Consider the following 15192-nt stretch of genomic DNA (forward strand, 5'->3'; position numbering starts at 1 on the left):
GTTGGCGTAAAACTCGTAGAAAACGAACTTAGCTTCGATAGATCGGGATGCGATCCACCGGCAGTACCCACTGCACCACTGCTGGTTAAACGTGTTGGCGATCTGCGTACACTCATATTTACTCCGCAATGGATAATTTGTGCAGGAATATGAGTCGTCATTTGTTTTTGACCTAAATCTAACATTTTAATTATTTTATCAGATTGATATCAGAATCAGGGCAAAGGCGAACGCGCTACACGTGTATAAATATTATGATAATTATCTTGATATTTACTGATGTATCTTGGGAGGGATCACAGCACACCCTACACCATCAATACATATCGCGTCAGTACTGAAACGTTCTTTGTACGAGCCAGACGTGATGACGGCAAGATAAATATTGCGATGTAGGTCCTGGGATCAGATCACAAGGAGTTCCAGAAATCCAGCGATATACAGGGTTAGTTTTCAATGACCGGCCAAATTTTCAGAAATGGTTCAGAATCGATAACATTTTAGATCTAATGAAAAAAATAACGTTTTTTTTTTTAAATTAGATTTCATTCCTGTCCACCACTAAAAAGCGAACGTGTGGACATTACAAAAGCACAATTCAGTTCAACAACCTAGATAGGTAGAAGTTAGCACACACATAAATTTGGCGATGCGCGCACGCACACAAGTGCATTGATTCTGGCGGTGTTTACGATTTAGGCAATTTTTAAGACATTTTCAAATGAATGCTTTTATTTTTTTTTTATTTTATTCGACAATAATGTTTCAAATGTACCCTTGGTTTAATATCTAGATCTTAATTTTAAATTTTGGCTGGTCATTGAAAACTAACCCTGTATTGTGATCCGTCAATACACTACCCTACACGTCAATAAATATCGTAATCCGATAGTAAATATTGACGGATCACAATATGGATCTTACGTGTAGAGTTCGCCAAAGAGTTGCCCTGATTCAAGAGGTAGGTTGTTATTTGTAAGCTGCATACTACTTGAGAATTATCACCGTCACTGTATGACGAAAGATTCCGTATTTTTAGTTTCACAACGTTTTCTATAAGTTTCAATTGAATTACGGTCGACTTCTTCAACTTCCATAAAACTCAGGAGATTTTTTGCTAGCCCTAATTTCATATCCGCATGTCAATGTCATGTAAGTGCATATAAATGGAACAGATCAACATACGACTTATGATTTGGTATATAAAACGGAGTCAAGAAGTATTTGAGCATTTCAAAATTTGAACCGTTACGAAGTCGAGTTCGTCTAGTCTAGGCGGATTTAGCAATGTATGGAACATTACCTATGTTTGTGTACGGAGCCAACAAATACTGCAGTGTTTACGAAAAATTAATCTACGTTACTTAATATACAGTTTCGTTTTGTCGGATCAAATAAAGCTTTAATTTTGATAATATATATGGATCTGATCAACATACGACTTTGGATTTGGTATATGAAACGGAGCCAACAAGTGTTTATGGGTTTCTGAATTTCGGCCGTTACGGAGTCGATTCAGTTCGAGATCTTAGCAATAAAAATGTTGAGTATATCAATTTCTCCATGAATACGTTTGGCAACGTCGCCCAAATATTTGCGCCGTTGCCACTCCGGGCAAGATCTATGCAACCGGAGTCGAGTAATATCGGGGAAAAGGTGGAGTCAGGAATGCACGGCAGTCGGGCTGGATCAACTTAGTGCCCAAGTTGGTATTTATATATATATATATATATATAGATATCTCCACGGGCACTATGTTGATCAAACGTGCCATATAGTTAGTAATTATTTGATCCGTTTTCACTTGTTGATCCGGTTGGTATTTGTGGATCCATTGCCACACCACCGTCCGTATGTGGATCCGAACGGAGCCACAAGTGTCACGATCAGTAATAATAATAATTACGTGCTTTTTATACAAATCCACCTTTTTTGCGTTTTAGCTCTTGTTGATCCGATTCAAATGAGCCAATCAGAGCCCACCGAGCTCAGCCATTGGTCGCTTGCGGCCTTAGCCATTTGAAGGTTTAAAGACATTTATTCCCGTTATAGAAACGTATGTTGCCGTTCGCCTTCCATAATTTGTTCGGATCTTCGGGAGGGCAAGATAGCTAGCTCGTCTATTAGGATAGTGGCGATTTGATGTTGAGATTATAATATTTGTATTTATGTTTTTATGTAGCGCTTTGCGGATGAACATACACGTATTATAAAAGTATAATTGTTTTAAATTCATTATTTTAGTGTCGTCGTAGATTTTATTTGTAGAAGTTAAAAAAGGATAGTTAAAGATAGTTTTAATGATTTTATTTTGTAAAATTTGGAGTGGCGCTAATTTATTTTTGTAAGCACTCCCCCAGACTTCTATTAAATACATTAGGTGCGGCTTTACTAACGTGTTGTAGATGGTGTGGCGTAATTTATGAGGTATGCAAGAAGTAATATTACGCAGAGATCTAAGAAGTGCTGATAATTTATTTTTTAGATGGTCGATGTGATAATTCCATTTCAGAGAGCTGCCGATTCGCAAATCTAGGTTATTTCTCGTGGGTTTTATGTTCTAATACAACACCGTTAATTTTAAATGGAGCGTATGGTGGAATAATTTTGTTATGAGCTTTGAATTTAGATATATTTATTTTTAGGAGATTGCATTGAAACCATTTATTTAATCCGTCATCCGCATAAAGTGTTAGGAGACCATTTAGCTTTAAATCTTGTAAATTATTAATATAAATTAAAAAAAGCAATGGGCCTAGAATCGAACCATGTATGCCACATGTAATTGGTAAGGGAATGCTATCGTGGTTATCTATTTTAACTATTTGTGAAATATTTATCGATTTTTTAAATATGATTTCAGCATATCTAGTGCTTTACCATTAATGTTAATTTCTTTATTAAAAGTTCGTGAGAAACGGTATCGACGGCCTTTTGTAGGTCAATAAACACTCCCAAAACTATATTGTTTGCGTCAATGTTCTGTTTTATTTTAATAGTTAGGTCCATAGTCGCTGACAGAGTGTTACTTTTTGGCTTAAATCCGTATTGACGCACTGAAATATTTTTCTAATCTCGTGTGTAAAATCTTCTCCAATATTTTTGACAATACTGGCAAAACCGAAATTGGCCTATAGTTACCAGGTTCAAATTTTGAGCCACTCTTATAGATAGGAGTTACCTTCGCTATTTTTAACGAGTCCGGAAAACGTCTTTGAATTATGGCTTGGTTAAAACAGTCGCTTAAGGTATGATTTAATTTTTCTTTGATGCATTTAATTGCTATTGTAGTAATACCATCAAGACCTGTACTACAGTTTGAAGTAAGTTTTTAAGCTTATTTATAATTATATATTTTTATTGGCTTCGGTAGGTCTGAACTTATTAGTGAGGTAATTTTTAAAATTTCGTAGTTGTCTTTAGATTTCCTCTCCTCTGAGTTATAAGATGTCAATTCTGGAAAACCAGCAAAAATTACATTTTTTTCGCGGCTCTTTCTGTCCCGTAGTTCCTTGATTAAGTTTTAATTTATATGAAGTTGATTTTTAGACGTAAAACCCGATGGGTTGGCTCATGGCTGACTGATTTATTGATTGAAGATTTAATTTCAGTAATTTTATTTTACTCTCACCCTGGTTTATCTGGGATTCTAATTGAGAAATAGTACTCTTCAATATGTTTTGTTCAGTAATTATCATACATGGTGATGACTTAATTTCATTGATTTGATTCGTATTTTGGCGAATTAAATTCAAAGATTGTTCGTTGGACGATTTAATTTCGGTAATATATATATATATATATATATATATATATATATATATATATATATATTTATTAGTATCTATAGGCTTGCAGCCAGATTTTACCTTTAACAACTTATTATTAACGCTTAAAATAGCGTATGCAAGTTATAGCTATAGGTATTCTTTCACGTAAAACAGCGGAGAGATTCTGCAAGGAAATTGTTATAGTCTGTATAATCATATACAATTAAGTATGCCATTTTTTACCTCGTTACCAATAACAATACACTATAAATTATGTACCTAGTAAAGACAGATCCTACATATTCTAACGATTCCGATGAAACATTCGGCAAATGTGCATTGTATTACGCATGATATTTTGAATAAGAATGTTACTAACTACATAAATATAGTACTGGTTCATATAATTATCTAAATAATTAATATATAAAATATTATTATACAAAAATAATTATATATTATATAATATTTATAATCGCGATACGCGGAGGGAACACTCCGTAACATTATAATATCAATAATAATTACATTTATATAATACTAGAGGTCCGCCCCGGCTTCGCCCGTGGTACATGTTTCGCAATAAAAGGTAGTCTATGTCCTTTCTCGGGTATTAAAATATCTCCATACTAAATTTCATGTAAATTGGTTCAGTAGCTTAGGCGTGATTGAGTAACAGACAGACATACAGAGTTACTTTCGCATTTATAATATTAGTATGGATAATAAAACACACAGGCACATATCTACAAATGTTTAATTACCACTTACACTAAATTATACTTCTTTCGTTACGAAACAAAACCATATTACATAAACTCCAACGAATTACTACTTAAAAACTATCTCGCCTATTCTCTTTAAGTGCCTTTTATTAAGAAAGTTTCCTTTCTTCAATACGAAGCAGTCTTAATGTTGATGTTCTGTAATAATCATGATGTAAGCTCTTAGACTTGTTTTTGTCTCAAAGGTCATTAACAGAAATGAATCTACAGACTACGGAGTATAGAAAATGCTGAATTCTTAGCTACTTATAATATTTGAAACTAGCTAACCGCCCGCGGCTTCGCCTGCTTTGTCTAAAACCTAATAAATTATATACTAAAACCTTCCTCTTGAATCGCACTATCTATTAAAAAAAACGCATCAAAATCCGTTGAGTAGTTTTAAAGATTTAAGCATACAAAGGGACATAGGGACAGAGAAAGCGACTTTGTTTTATACTATGTAATACTGACTCTATCAAGTATTGATATCCTCTATACTTGTATTATAAAGCTTAAGTTTGATTGCTTGAATGCATCTATATCAGGAATTACTGGTCCCAATTGAAAAATTATTTTGTCATATAGTTTCTAATCCATTTATTTACGAAATCAGATGGTATAGAATCACGATGCGACTAAATAAAAAGACTGCATTAAATTGTAGAATGTAGATATTTAATTCAAGTGTATATGGTGGCGTTATATTCTCCTTTAACACAAGGAAATACCAGTAGGTAAATAAATTAACAAAATGGAGACTTATTGTGACGTAGGCTTTAATTTAGAATTTGGTGAATATTTATAAACACAGTATAGTGTTTGGATATAATCGCCAGCGATCAAACAGATTTACAAAAACCAATATAAATAGATTATCCTTTATTTAAAAACTAATATTCTGACAGCATATGAATAATACATGAATATTGGATTTATCCGTTTATAACAACATGCCGACATGATGTATCGAGTTAACTTGACGGGATCAAAGATGACCTCAATACATGTCACTCAAACCGAACTCAGAGTGACAAATTATACGCTTCTTAAAACATTTTTTCGGTTATAAAATTATTATTTGATATTTCTCTAAACTCGTGTGGTATATGAGTGAAAAGTAGTTTGTATTTGCTTAACCAGATAATATTAATTGTACATGAATTACGAAACTTTATCAGCTCTTAAAACATTTTTGAAGTGAAACTTTTTTATCGGGGTTAGAAAAAAATTTAGTGTAACATTTTTTCGTTACGCGTGACATTTTTCCGTTACGTGCCATCTTTTTCTTATCCCTACCACGCGTGATTCGACGTATTTCTGTAAAGTTGCATATAGTAAATTATTTTTTGAAACATAAGGTCATAAAGAAGTTTCACTTCTTACGTGTGTACACGCACACATTTTTTTTTTTTCATTTTTCCAACATTTTTCATTGCTGCTGTTACAAGACCTACCTCCTTGATATTTACTATCCAGAATACAAATGATTTTTCAATTCGTCAATCCATTTATAAATTAAAACGTACTTCAATCAATTTTCTTAATTCAAATTAAATATGTATTAATATGATCCAATATAAATAATCACATGTGCCCCAAAGCTTGTCAAATTTTAACATGATATTAGATTTTATATTTTTTGGTTTTTATGGCATTCAAATGCTTTATAAATATAAATTTATAAAGAATAGAAAAAATTCGATCACGAGGCGGGACTTGAACCCGCATCCCTTAAGACACATAAAACTGAAAGGATAGAATAAATTCGATTGCTCAGGCGGGTCACGAGTGGCTGAGTTGGTTAGGCATCCGCCCCGGAATGGCGCGAAGGATGCGGGTTCAAGTCCCGCCTCGTGATCGAATTTTTTCTATTCTTTATAAATTTATATGATATTAGATTCGCCTCATTTAAGAGATGGATCTTTCTAGACGACTTTTATTAGAATATTTTGACCTCCATTGTTTAAATGCGCCCTTTTTAATGGCGAAGAAATTATATTAATATTAAATTAAATTTCCTACATGCATTGTCCGTTCGGGTCTTTATTTACATTTTATGGAAATTTGTGAATTTACATATGTTGGAATATATTGTGAGTTATTATAAGTGAACGCTAAATTTATTAATTAATACATATTGTTAATTTATGCGTTATTTATGAGTCGTTTTAGTTCAGTGGTTATAGAATATAATTTTTCTTTTTGTTTTTCTTCATATAAATTAAAATTTTACAAACATTATCCCAAGAAGTACTTAAGTCTTCAAATGTTATTGATTTTCTAAATCATACTCTAAGCGGATTAGGAAAGTAGGTACCTAATATTAGTTTAACGATTAAGATATTTTATTTTTATTGTCCATGTGTTAAAACTAAGCGAAACTGAAACAACCGGCTAATGTATTAAAAAAGTTTGCAACTTTGCCTGTGAATAGAAATGTATTATTTATTTTATATTATTATAATTATATCATTCAAAAATTATTTCACTCATAATTAATAACATAATATCTGAGCTGAAACCGTAGCAACTAGCATGTATATAAAATTGTAAATTAATGGACGGAGTCTCGTTTACAGAGGAACCCTAAAAGCCCAGACGCACCCTTTATACCTAAATACCGTTCCAACACTCAGTTAACGGGTATTTGCTTTTAACAAAAAATAAAACGCCATTTTGCAGTTGAATAATAATTTCAGTCCTCCATTAAACGAAATGTGTGGATCCTGTAAAATAGTTTTAATTTTTTGCTTACAAAGTTAAAACTTCTAGGGGTGCATTTGTGTTACAAGTCTTATGTTTATTGTACATAATAAATAATATTGTAAGTAAATATTTGTAAACTAGCTGCGTTCACAGTTCTACCCGCATTGCTCCTCTCATTGGTCTTAGCGTGATTCAAATCACCAGTAGTTCCTGAGAAAACGCATTCAAACAAACAAACTCTTAAGCTTTATAATATTAGTATAGATAGTAGTGGGATATGACCTGTCTATTTCATAAACTAATAAAAACAAAGTTAAGTAGATAATTTGACTATTAGATCATTGTGTTGAAATAATTATTGCCAAAGGGTTTCTCCGCTTTTGAAATAATATAAGTTAATAGGCTGTATGTTTTCATAGGATATTCATAAATATAATTATGATAATATAACATTTATTTCAGGTCTTATATTTTGATATTGCTTTTTTGCTCAAAAATATTGAATAGATAAATTATTGAAGTATAGGAAAATTCGATCACAAGGCGGAAAAATTCTTTTAAAATCTCGTGTCTTACTGTCTTGACTCCTAAACCACTGTGCAGTTCGATCCAACTTGAGAGATAGGATAGTTTTTATGAAAAAAAAACGTAAACACTAAACATGTAGGTACCACGGGCGAAGCCGAGGCGAACCGCTTGTATTTTATAAAGCATTTGAATACTATAAAACTAAATATCAATTTTAATGGTTGATGTAATAGGTACTGCACTGGTTTATTTACAAATTAATATATTAAATATCCAAAAATTTGGCAAGATTCAAAAATACCTACAAAAATCGTCGCCTTACTCCATGACTTGACGGCATTGCCATGAACACCTTGAAATTTCACTCTCAACGCACCTACAGAACTTAAAAATGTGCATAAATCGTTAAACGAACGTAATAGGTAAAATTTGGGTAAAATAAATGATTTTTAATCCATTCTCCCCGTACCGGAGACTGTGATTACATCGAAATTATGTCGAGTCACGAATTCAATTCTATCAGATAAGAGGAAGAAAACAGATACTATGGAAACCTTTTTATTTTTTATTAGACAGCACCGTTTAGGTTTACTCATTAATTTATCGATTACTTTATTTATTGGCGAAGTTTTTAATTTGCTTTTCGTTTATGTTTAGATTACATGACAGTATTATGAGGATAATCTTAATTCATATCAAGTTCTAACTTCAAGAGGAAGGTTTTAGTATTTATAATTTATTATGTTTTAGACAAAGCGGGCGAAGCCGCGGGCGGAAAGCTAGTTACATATAATATGTATAGCGATATAACTATATTTAATACGAATTTAGAAATAGTTTTAGTTTCAAAATACGAACACATTTTTAAAGTAACGAAATAGAAACATCTTTTCGACACAAAACAAACATTAGACAAAACATAATATGCTGAATATTTTTTTACATAAATTATAAATAAATATTATAGGACATTATTACACAAATCGACCTAGTCCCACAGTAAGCTCAATTAAGGCTTGTGTTGTGGGTACTAGGCGACGATAAATATAATATTTAATAAATACATATATAGATAATAACACCCAGACCCAAGGACAAATAATTGAGTTCATCACACAAATATTTGCCCTGACCGGGGATCGAACCCGGGACCGTCGGCTCAGTAGGCAGTTACTTTACCACTGCGCCAACCGCGTCGTCAAACATACATAAATTATATTTTTTTTATCTTGCATTCTAGTCTTCATAATATTACATATATGAATAATTAAACATAAGAACCATAATGCCCTCATCAAATCCTTGCATTCAAATCATATGAAGCGTGAAACTACATAATAAATTGTCCATAGCTCTAGGTGCTAAGCCTTCATGTAATCTCTCAAGCAATTATCTTACAAATGCCTCCAATTGTGAACCTAAACCTCTAGAAATGCAGCCTAGGCTTTAGTGGATTGTAGGAAGCTTGTTACTAGCTATTGTTCAAAAATTTCTTCAATTAGAAGATCGAGAATCTCATATATTTCGAAATCTAATATATAAAATTCTCGTATCGCGGTGTTTGAAGTTAAACTACTCCGAAACGGTTGACCGATTCTAATGAAATTTTGTGTGCATATCAGGTAGGTATGGGAATCGGGGAACATCTATTTTTCATACTCCTAAATGATAAGAGTAATGCAAACGTTTTATGCGACATCCTGTTAGCATATTAGTAAGTCACGTAGTGCTAAATTATATTCATTTCATAAGTTGTTTATCTGATAACTTTTATAAATCCTTTTCGAGATAAAAAAAACACCTGGTAAATCAATTTTTAAATAAGGTGCATATTTCCAAATCAAATGATTCGCTTATGTAGAGTTCATGATACAGTTTATACGTATTTATTTACAACTAGCGGTCCGCCCCGGCTTCGCCCGTGGTACATGTTTACGTTTTCTCTACATACGAACCATCCTCGTACTTCAAGGAATATAATAAAAAAAGAATTATCGAAATCGGTTCAGCCGTTCTCAAGTTATGCGCTTACCAACGCATTTTGCGATTCATTTTTATATTATAACTAGCGGTCCGCCCCGGCTTCGCCCGTGGTACATATTAACGTTTTCTCTACATAAGAACCATCCTCGTACTTCAAGGAATATAATAAAAAAAGAATTATCGAAATCGGTTCAGCCGTTCTCGAGTTATGGAATTACAACGAAAAGTGGCATTGATTTTTATATATTAGACTAGCGGTCCGCCCCGGCTTCGCCCGTGGTACATATTAACGTTTTCTCTACATAAGAACCATCCTCGTACTTCAAGGAATATAATAAAAAAAGAATTATCGAAATCGGTTCAGCCGTTCTCGAGTTATGGAATTACAACGAAAAGTGGCATTGATTTTTATATATTAGAGAAGATTAGGATTGATATATTACAGATAATTGACATATTATTATTAGAATTGCCCCCACCTTTTTGTTTTAACAACTTCCACCTCCGTTGCACTGCATGTATCGCAATGAGACTTACATACGAAAACAAGGAAACAACGTTACATGAATCATAGTGATTCCTGTGAAAACTATAATACGTATGAGATGAAAAGACATATTATATTAATAGTAAATTATGCACTAGCTGTTCCCTCGCGGTTTCACCCGCATTGCTCCACTTCTGTTGGTCTTAGCGTAATGATATATAGCCTTCCTGGATAAATGGGCTATCTAACACCGAAATAATTTTTCAAATCGGACCAGTAGTTCCTGAGATTAGCGCGTTCAAACAAACAAACTCTTCAGCTTTATAATATTAGTGTACTAATCTATAGATTAGGAAAATATATTAACATTTATATTACTAACTGTACCACACAGTTTCCCTCGCAAATAATACTTACTACTTACCTAGATACTTTTAACAAAGATAGCCTATAAAGATTTGACTCAGGATTTTCACTATTTTCATTCAAAATGTCATCCAAATCGATGATGGTTTAGCCTTAAAAGCGTCATAGAAACACTAACATATTAAAATACATCTACACTAATATTATAAAGAGGAAAACTTTGTTTGTTTGTTTGTTTGTTTGATTGTAATGAATAGGCTCATAAACTACTGGACCGATTTTAAATATTCTTTCACCATTCGAAAGCTACATTATCCACGAGTAATATAAGATAGGTTTTATCCCGGAAATTCCACGGGAACGGGAACTATGCGAGTTTTTCTTTGAAACCGCGGGCGGAGCCGCCGGCGGAAAGCTATAGTATAAGATATTTCTTTACTCATTAAAGTTCCTAAGTAGTACTATTACCATCTGAAGCTTTCGTTAGGTATATGTTATATGTATGCGAAATAGTGTCGCTTTAACATTATAACTGAATTTATTAAGAATATTATGCTGAATACCTGAATTTCAACAGCGAATAGTTAAAACATCCGTTCGAATATAATATGGTGATGAGCGGAGCGAGAGCGTTTTTATTAAATTACCATAGTAAATTTTAATTTAATAAATGACAATAATAATACCCAATGCTTGGGTAATATCATAAGTAGTAAATAATAAAGAAAAATGTATAACTACTAGGTAAGTTAAGAAAATGTATCCAACACATCTAAAATTATAAAAATAAAATAAAATAAATAAAATTCATTTATTTCCTAGATTAAAACAAAAAATCGCTATACACACCCCTATAACCCTACCCTTATAACAGCAGACACAGCAAAAACACTGTTTGTGAAATATGAATTACCATTAACGTGGCTTTTAGCGAACGGGGACGAAATATTCAGCATTCGGACTATGAATAGTTATAAGTTATAACCTATACTGATGATATTTAATGGTTAATGTTCCTGTCACATAGTATTAACTAGCTGCGCCCCGCGGTTTCACCCACGTGGATCCGCTCCTGTTGGTCTTAGTGTAATGATATTTAGCCTTCCTCAATAAATAGGCTATCTAACACCGAAAGAATTTTTCAAATCAGACCAGTAGTTCCTGAGATTAGCGCGTACAAACAAACAAACAAACTCTTCAGTTTTATTATATTAGTATAGATTATCTGTGCTATCACTTAAAAACGTATCTACTGAATTTTTAAATCTGAACCAAAATATATTCTTCATGTTTGTTGGTGGAGAATTTTGTATCGAGAAAACAGAAAAGCTGCTGCACTGATTAAAAAAATCTATATTATAGAACTACATCGTCTTGTATTTTAGTAGCAAACGATAAGTATTATATGACAAGTAGCTCTGCCCCGCGACTTTACCCGCATTGCTCCACTCTGATTGGTTTCCGTGGTGATACTATAGTATATATTATATATTAGTATATTTTTTTAAAAGCCTACCTTAATCTACCCAACATAACGCATAAACTGATTTTGCTAATTCTATTTGTTTGTTTGTCAGGAGGAGATTATAATTATAGAAAAAAGAAAGTTAAGAAAGAACGTGGAAAATAATAAAATCTGAAAAAAGAACTTCGGAAATATATTGTAAGATAACCGTTGTTTTTCTAGGAACTAAGTGTTCACATAAATCATAAGTATATACAAAAATATTTTTATCTGTTGGTCTATAATTCATAATAATACATACATACGGAAGTACATTATATAGGCTGTGTTATCGCTTGTTACGAAAGTTCAAAAAGAATAAGTATGGAACGGAATAATAATCTAGGAATTACTAAAGAATAATCTATCCTTCTAATATTATAAATGCGAAAGTTTGTAAGAAAGTATGGATGTTAACGCTAAGCTACTATTAAGTATTCTGTGGTTAAGGTATAAACCAACGAACAAAGAACATTTTTATAATAATAAAAAGTAAAAAAATTAAAACCCAAATAGGCAAAAAACCGCGCTGAAAAATTATAAAACAAGATTTTCAGAATACTGAACTGAACAAAGTTGCTAATGTAGTTGCAAGTAAATGGACACAGTAGACTCTACCAAGATGCCTTCGTTGTAAATTGACAATAATGTCATACAATACTATTCTGAAGTATGCAATATTCCACTATGTAGAGATAAATTTTCTTGTTTGTAAAGACGTAGTCACACGTTACATATACCTATCTACCGTAGCACTTTGACAACGTGTGACTGCGGTTTTCCAAACATAAATATTTTAACCCTCCTTTTGCTTTGCTGTAGTCGGGTAAAAATAAGGCTTAGCTTATTATTAAAAAAGCTCCGTTACTTTTTCATAAAAATCCATAACCCTTCAATTAATGACATTAAAAATGCGAATACTTCAGTAATATGAAAATAATTATTAATAAAATTTAAAAACCGTAGCGGTACAGATAAAAACAAAAAATGCAACCAAAGCATTCCCGAAAAATAGCAACGATCAATTAAAATCAGAAACAAAACAAAGAAATGTATCAAATTCAACAATGTTTACGTTTACGTTTCATTTATCGGAAAACTCTTTTTGCGAATCGGTAAAAAAGTGATGTTTTAAAATTGTATCCACATAACAAGCTGCGTATAATTGAAAGGTAAATTAACAACGATTTTCGGTTTTATTTTACCGATTCATTTCTATAGTATCATACATATTCAGGGATCAACACTTTCCGATTCAGCTTTTTAAATTTGGAATATTTTTCTGCAAATAATTTTTATTAAACTGTATTTTTTATTGAGGGTCCCATGGTTTTTAAAAAAGATGTGTAGGTTGTTAGGGAGTATTAGAATGGGGATTTTTAAATTGATAGATTTTAAATGTGATTATAATACAAATAAAAGTAAAGATATTCATGCAAAAGGTGATAATAACAATCGAAGTTTCCCATATACAAGAGATTTATAAAGAAAAATAAAAAACAATACAACATTTATTTATAAATTTAACATATTTACCATGCGTCATCAGCTATGCAACCTATATTACTTTCAATAAGTTTAAAAATACGTTTCTTATCCGAAAGTATAAATTTATTATCCCTATCAAAAGCTATTCCATGTAAATTCTTCATTTCCAACACTCTCACCAATTCTTTATCATCTCTTTTATACATATACAAACCGTTAGTACAAGATATATATACATTGCCATCAATATCTTCAGTTATTTGCTTAACTGTTATATATTCAGTAATTGCGTGTATAGATTTATTATCATTATTATAATTGTATAATCCAGTTTTGTTAGCGAAAATAATATCATTGTTACTACTTATATGGAAGTAATCTATTTCTGTGTTTTCAAACTCTCTTACTTTTGCGAATTTATCATCAATTTCCATGTATAACTTTTGATCTGGATAGCTTATATAGAAAAGGTTCCTTCTGTGAAACAGTCCCCATATGTTTACGCCTTTTTCTTTGTAAAAATCGGCAATTTTCGTAACCATATTAAACTTGTAGATACCGTCACTCCCCCCTAAGTATATTTCATCGTTCTTTTGGTCTATACCTATAGAACATCCATCAACTATACCAGCGATAACAGAATAATCTTTTGTGTCTAGATCATAATAAGCAAGTTGGAAATCAACATCGGAATATGTTTCCAGAACAATAAAAGGAAAGATCAAAGTGTTTGTGTGTTTGTGTACGTGAAGGTGGTACGGAGTTCCAATATGACTCCAGAGGATCTCTTTAGAATACCATTTGTCCCTGATTTTGATACGATTACACTCCTTGTTTGGTAGACTCGTTGATAGTGGTAGAAATAACAGGATTGTATAGAAGAACGACGGCATTACTGTAACAAATGTAAACAATAGATAAAGAGAAAGTTTTTTTTTTTTTTTTTAATATATGAAAGAAGGCAAACGAGCATATGGATCGCCTGATGGTAAGCAATTCCACAGCCCATAGGCATCTACAGACGTGTCCGAAGATGTGTTGCCGACTTTTGAAAGTGTTACAATGGTTCTAAAAATCTACTTAAATGGACAATAAAAATATAAAAGACTCGAATAATAGTATTTAAATCAACATCTAATTTCTACAGAACTGTTAAAAATTAAATAGTTGTTCGTAGATAGTTTAGTTATTTTTAATCAAATTTTTATATTAACTTTTTTTTTATGGTAGAAGAAGGCAAACGAGCCGACGCCTTGCCTGATGGTAAGCTAAGTGCGCCGCCCATAGACTACCGTAACTGGGTTACGGGTGTTGCCTACTGGTAGAGGGAGAAGGACAGGATATACTGAAATACTGAAATAAGTCATACAGCAACCGTGTTTCATTAAATAATTTATTATTTAGAACCGACAAGAAGTACAGACATAAGAACAGGCTATTAAATAAATTGTATGTAGAAAATTTTTTTCTTAACCAAATATAATTTTCCATCAACTTAAAAACCATATGCACATGAAATCAGAGCTTTAACAAAAGCAATACATAAATTAAACCATTAACAGAGGGCAACACCGTGAAATTACTTACCTGCGT

General features: G+C 32.2%; 1 protein-coding gene across 1 annotated transcript in view; it reads left to right on the forward strand.

Annotated features, from left to right (window-relative positions):
* LOC123702884 (alpha-2Db adrenergic receptor-like) overlaps nt 1-15192 on the forward strand; it is a 298954-nt gene that overhangs the window by 252231 nt on the left and 31531 nt on the right. The window lies entirely within an intron of this gene.

This window comes from Colias croceus, chromosome 24 (assembly GCF_905220415.1).
Source record: "Colias croceus chromosome 24, ilColCroc2.1".
NCBI lineage: Eukaryota > Metazoa > Arthropoda > Insecta > Lepidoptera > Pieridae > Colias > Colias croceus.